The sequence below is a fragment of the Anarhichas minor genome, unplaced genomic scaffold (genome assembly GCF_050575085.1).
Source record: "Anarhichas minor isolate MPS153535 unplaced genomic scaffold, ASM5057508v1 ptg000005l, whole genome shotgun sequence".
In the NCBI taxonomy this organism is placed as follows: Eukaryota; Metazoa; Chordata; class Actinopteri; order Perciformes; family Anarhichadidae; genus Anarhichas; species Anarhichas minor.
In genome coordinates, this window is record NW_027466451.1 from 167,753 (window position 1) to 174,609 (window position 6,857).

Genomic DNA, 6,857 nt, shown 5'->3' on the forward strand with positions numbered 1-6,857 from the left:
GAAAATCTTTGAATCTATGTTTACTTTCACAAAATCAACTTTTGGCCTCCTCTCTGCCTGAAACGTCTTTTAAGAGCATAAAAAGTGAAAATGCATCTCTAGGCAGTAAAGTGCTGAAAGCTGCAGATATTCATGAAAATGACATCAAACTGTAAAAACAACTGTCCTGAGGGACTTCTTTGAAGAAAATCTTTGAAACTATGTTTACTTTCACAAAACCAACTTTTGGCCTCCTCTCTGCCTGAAACGTCTTTTAAGAGCATACAAAGTGAAAATGCATCTCTAGCCAGTAAAGTGCTGAAAGCTGCAGATATTCATGAAAATGACATCAAACTGTGAAATCAACTGTCATGAGGCACGTCTTTGAAGAAAATCTTTGAATCTATGTTTACTTTCACAAAATCAACTTTTGGCCTCCTCTCTGCCTGAAACGTCTTTTAAGAGCATAAAAAGTGAAAATGCATCTCCAGCCAGTAAAGTGCTGAAAGCTGCAGATATTCATGAAAATGACATCAAACTGTGAAAACAACTGTCCTGAGGCACTTCTTTGAAGAAAATCTTTGAAACTATGTTTACTTTCACAAAATTAATTTTTGGCATCCTCTCTGCCTGAAACGTCTTTTAAGAGCATAAAAAGTGAAAATGCATCTCTAGCTAGTAAAGTGCTGAAAGCTGCAGATATTCATGAAAATGAGATTAAACTGTGAAATCAACTGTCCTGAGGCACTTTGAAGAAAATCTTTGAAAATATGTTTACTTTCACAAAATCAACTTTTGGCCTCCTCTCTGCCTGAAACGTCTTTTAAGAGCATAAAAAGTGAAAATGCATCTCTAGGCAGTAAAGTGCTGAAAGCTGCAGATATTCATGAAAATGACAAACTGTGAAATCAACTGTCCTGAGGCACTTCTTTGAAGAAAATCTTTGAAACTATGTTTACTTTCCCAAAATCAATTTTTGGCCTCCTCTCTGCCTGAAACGTCTTTTAAGAGCATAAAAAGTGATAATCTTTGAAACTATGTTTACTTTCACAAAATCCACTTTCGGCCTCTTCCCAGCCTGAAACTTATTTTAAGAGCATAAAAAGTGAAAATGCATCTCTAAAGTGCTGAAAGCTGCAGATATTCATGAAAAAGACATAACACTGTGAAATCAACTCTCCTGAGGCACACGTAGTGTTGCACACACTGCACGTCCAGCAGTGCCCGGCCAAACTCTTCGGCCCGTGCTGCAGCGCTCGGAGCTCCCCGCCCACTTGCCGGCTGATGGGCGGGGAGCTCCGGGCGCTGCGGTAAAGAGCGAACGTCTGCACACACTGTGGATGACACAGAGCTGGTTGGATATTGGCAAAGATAAATTTAACCCTCCTGTTGTGTTCGGGTCAAATCTGACTGATTTACAACTTTAATCAATCATAAATATTGTGTTTTACATCTGATTGCCTCAAGGCCTCATATCCTCCACACTAGGCATTTGAACATAGGCCTATCATTGGATTTTTAGTGGTTTAGTCAACTTTGCAACACCCATGGTGTTCCCGGTCAAAAGTGACCGCCATAGGAAATGAATGGGGAACACTAGATTATGTCCATTCATCAAATGGAAAACAGCCCCATACACACCCACAACCCCTCCCATACACACACACACACACACACACACACACACACACACACACACACACACACACACACACACACACACACCTGTTCACAGCCCCATATATAAAGTTGTACACTTTTCAAACTTCAAACAAAAAATCTGGTGTTTGTTATGGGAACCCATCTCTATACCACGTTTATGTGCCCATCCCCCCACGTGAACCACACCTTCCAGACTAAACAATGTTTCATATCTTCTCACTTTCCCCCATATAAACCTTTATACGATATACGATATATACGATATACGATATGCAACATCTCGTGTGGAAGACATCAAGTCCAGCTTCCAACTCTTTTTACCAGAGTGCATTGAGGGTATTATACTGGACATGACAAACCTGGAGGGGAGGCGTGTGTTTGTGGACACGTGGAGAGCATTGGACCAGACCTCCAAGCCTACATGGGTCTGTTGATTCTAGCAGGAGTATATCGGTCAACCAATGAGACTAGAAAAAGTCTGTGGAATGCGGAGTCCGGAAGGCTTATATTCCTGTCAACAATGTCCTTGCAACAGTTTCATTTAATTTAGCGATACATTTTCAGTGTCTATTCTTTGTATATACAGTTGTTCATATAAACCACTTGTCTGAGACATTGTTTACAGTTTAAAAAGGTGTTAAATAAAATGTGGGGATGATTAATGGTTTTTGTGTTAATGTAAGAGCAGTTAAAACAGACCGGTCTAATTAGACCGGGAACACTAAAGTAAGGGCCCAGTGAGCACTAACCCGGATTTCAACGTTGATTTCTGGTTGAAAAAGCGTTGATTTGGGGTCTGAACGTCTTAGACGTATTTTAACCGTCTTTTGAACCGGCTAAATTACGGTTACAATATCAACGTGTCACAAAACACCAATTTGTTTTAAAATATTGATGGTTTGTTAAGTTGTAGGTTGAAAGAGATGCGATTTTGGTTACTTTAAACGTATCTCTCCAAAATCATATTACGCTGGCCGGTGAAATGTGGTCTACACGAAGACGTTATTTCAACGCATTCAATGTCTCATATAAAACGTCGTAAATATGGAACTATAGACTGTGTGCTGTCAACAAGAAGGTCCCAGGACATCATAATGAGAGCAGAGCACATTATGTCTGTATGTTCACGTAAAATACAACCTCTGTGTTTACTGCTGGAATACGCATGGCCACAGACTCTGTGCATTTTTCTAAGGTAGAGGCGATGGCTGGAAAGACGGCACTATTTGAGCTAGCTAGCTAGCGCTTACTGAGTTGATGAGCGAATTGAACGAGCTGACGGAATAAACGAAGCTTCACGCTAACGACACACTCTCTCTGTAAGTACTTGAACTACTTTATTCCAATATTGCAAACCGAAATATCATTACCAAACCATTAATATCATGTTATGCTCACCATGGTGGCGAGGCTGCTAGCAATTGTAGCGTTAGCATGTTAGCTTGTAGTGTTAGCATGTTACGAAAGTAAACAGACATGTGTGTTAGTTAATATTGGAGACACTTTCTTTGTGGACTGTCCCTGTAGCCCAACGTTATAAAATAGAGTATTTAGGACATTTCACATGTAAAATACACGTGTATTTTCCGTATTTTTCTTACTGTCCGTAGTACGGACAGCGAGTGGGGCTGTACACAGTTTAAATACTTGTTTTATTTACAGATGTCCAGCTTGAAAATATGGCAGATCTCCTGAAACCGGCTCCTGTGTGGCTTTGCAAATGACATTTAAAGGAGGAGAAGGAGATTATGGTTATATATAAACAACATGGTAATGAGAGCAGAGCACATTCTGTCTGTATATTCACGTAAAATACGACTCTGTGTTTACTGCTGGAACACGCATGACTCTGTGCATTTTTCTAAGTTAGCTGGAAACACGGCACGATTTGAGCTAGCTAGCTCTTACTGAGTGATGAGTGAAGTGAAAGAGCTGACGGAATAAACGAGGCTTCACGCTAACGACACACTCTGTAAATACTTGAACTACTTTATTCCAATATTGCAAACCAAAATATCATTACCATACCACTAATATCATGTTATGCTCAGTCACCATGCGGGCGAGGCTGCTAGCTTGTAGTCTTCGCATGTTAGCTTTAGCTCTTTACGAACATTACGAACTTGTTTTATTTACAGATGTCCAGCTTGAAAATATGGCAGATCTCCTGAAACCGGCTCCTGTGTGGCTTTGAAAACTACTTTTAAAGCAGGAAAAGGAGATTATGGTTGTATATAAAATAGAACCATACATCATCAGTTTCCACTTACAGGACAAAAGACCAAGTGACACAGGCAACAGTTCATTTGTATTTATTAAGCAATATAAATATAAACAATATATTAATAAATACAAATGAACTGTTGCCTGTGTCACTTGGTCTTTTGTCCTGTAAGTGGAAACTGATGATGTGTTACTATGATTAAGTATTTAGTTGCTACATATCGATCTGAGAGCATTTTGACGTTGAAAACACAGTGACGTTGAAAACACGTTGAAAAGTGAAAGTTTTTTAGCCGACTATTTGAAGACGTTGATTCAACGTTCACGTTGAGACCAGATTTCAACGTGATTTTCTACTGATAAATGTGGATGTGGTTTGTTAGTAAGCCTCTAAAATGATGATATATTACTATTAGCATAATGTAGAGGACGAAAAATTATAGTATTGCAAATCACGTTGAAATCTGGTCTAAGCGTGAACGTTTAATCGTCTACAAATAGTCGGCGAAAAAACGTTCACTTTTCAACCAATTCTGAACGTCTTTTCAACAGAAAAATGCTCACTGGGTATCATTTGTGATGTAGCAAACACTCGGTTGGTCAAGTCTAGCTACCTATCGTTGTTATATTTAATTCATTGTTCCGTCAGTGGTGGCACGTTAATGTCAGTTGAGGTGTACGATAGAGAGAATTAGATGCACTTCGAGCAGACAGTTGTTAGCGATGGGACAGAGGAAAAGTAAGTATATTTAAGTGGTTAAGCGGTAACGTTATTAAATGTAAAGTTTGGGTTAACTGTGTTTGATTTGTTAAAGAAAACTAAGTGTGCCATTAACCTACATGGAACTAATATTAGCTAGCTGTTTATAATTGGCTTGAACAGGGACTAGAACAGGTTCTTTAATCACAATTGACTTTGTAGCAGAGCTTTCCCTGCCGTTATACAGGGCGAAGGACCTTTCTGCACATGAATATAAAATCAATGTGGAGATCTTCAGGGCTGTGAAAGTCTTAAGTCTTAAGACTTATCCGAGTCAGGCAACCAACATCCAAACGTGTAGGAAACACATAATACTCAGGGATGGCATCAGGGGAAACCCCTAATGGCTCTGCACAGTTGAGGGACTCTCCAGCTGGTTTCCCACATCTGATCTGTGTACAGAGAGCTTTGACACTTTTAGGTAGGATGTTTTGCCACTCAACATCATTGTTTGGAAAGGGATTGCGCGACAATGCGTCAGCGTCAATGTTGCTACTTCCTGGTCGGTACTGGAGGGTGAAGTTGATGTCGAGAGCGCAGCAAGCCAACGATGACCGATTGCATTTAGTTTGCCTGTCGTGAGGACATACGTTAAGGGGTTGTTATCTGTCCTCACAGTAAAACTTGCTCCATAGAGATAGACATGACATTTATCTACCACAGCCCATTTAAGTGCCAGGAATTCAAGCTGATGCACTGGATAGTTCTCCAAGGAACTCAGTTTTCTGCTTGCAAAAGCGACTGGTCTCAATCCTGCTGGGTGTTCTTGGTTTAGCACAGCCCCTAAACCTTTAAAATTGGCATCTATGTGTATAGGGCATAGCATAGGGCTTTGCTGGGTCAGCGAAAGCTAGGACAGGTGCGTTGGTGAGGCAGTAAATTATCTTCTTGAGGGCCTCTGTGCATGACTGATCCCACCTGTCCCCAAAGGGTTCCCTCGCTTTGTAGTATGTCTCATCTGGTACCTTGGCCACTTTCCTATTCTTTTGAGTAGGTGGATAACCCTTGCAGAGTTCGGTAAGAGGTCTGACGATGATGGAGAAGTTCTTTATGAAGCGACGGTAGTAACCACAGAATCCTAAGAATGACTGCAATGATGGCAGATCAATTGGCTGTTCCCAGTGGGCTACTGCTTCAGTTTTGGCAGGATCTGTGGCGATTCCATTCTCTGACACAATGTGTCCCACGTAGGTTACTTCTGACCGACAGAACTGGCATTTGTCTTTTGACAGCTTCAAACCAGCCTCTAAAGTGATGAATGCACGGATTCATGTATCTGCACCGTAGCTGTTCAACTGTAGTAGGACAGCACAGGCAGTCAAGCTTTTGAGTCTTTTGTGCATTTACTTCTGGGTAGATATAATACACAAATATCACACAAAAAGTTACATATTACATCTCCATGAAAACCTTAACCTTGTAGAAGCATTTCTTTCTCTCTGACTTACTCTCAGTTGTCGCTGAGGCAGTCAAGCAAGATGCAGGCTTTACTACTTTACCACTGACTTCCTGTTTTTATGCCAGTAGATGTGGTTGGAACGGACATTGATATTAGCAATAGTTAATTACGGCGAATTGTATAATTTCCCCCTCCTCATTCAACAACAGAGCAACAACAAGAGATCAATGTTTGCATTGAATCATTTTTTCCCCGTGTTATTTACATTTGCTCACCTGGTAGCAAAACCTTATTTATATTCCACTTCAGACATCAGTTTGCTGGAAAGGGCAGACTTTAACCTAAGTGTACGTTAAAAAAACCAAAAACATCCAAACTTTCAATTTCCATAAAATATACCAATTGTTAAGAATGAACTGTACTGTATACTAATGTGTATAGTACGCTGTTTTTGCAGTTAGCATTAAGGTTATCTGCATGAATATCTGCTGAAAGCTGCAGATATTCATGAAAATGACATCAGACTGTGAAATAAACTGTCCTGAGGGACTTCTTTAAAGAAAATCTTTGAAACTATGTTTACTTTCACAAAATTAATTTTTGGCATCCTCTCTGCCTGAAACGTCTTTTAAGAGCATAAAAAGTGAAAATGCATCTCTAGCCAGTAAAGTGCTGAAAGCTGCAGATATTCATGAAAATGACATCAAACTGTGAAATCAACTGTCCTGAGGCACTTCTTTGAAGAAAATCTTTGAAACTATGTTTACTTTCACAAAATCAATTTTTGGCCTCCTCTCTGCCTGAAACGTCTTTTAAGAGCATAAAAAGTGAAAA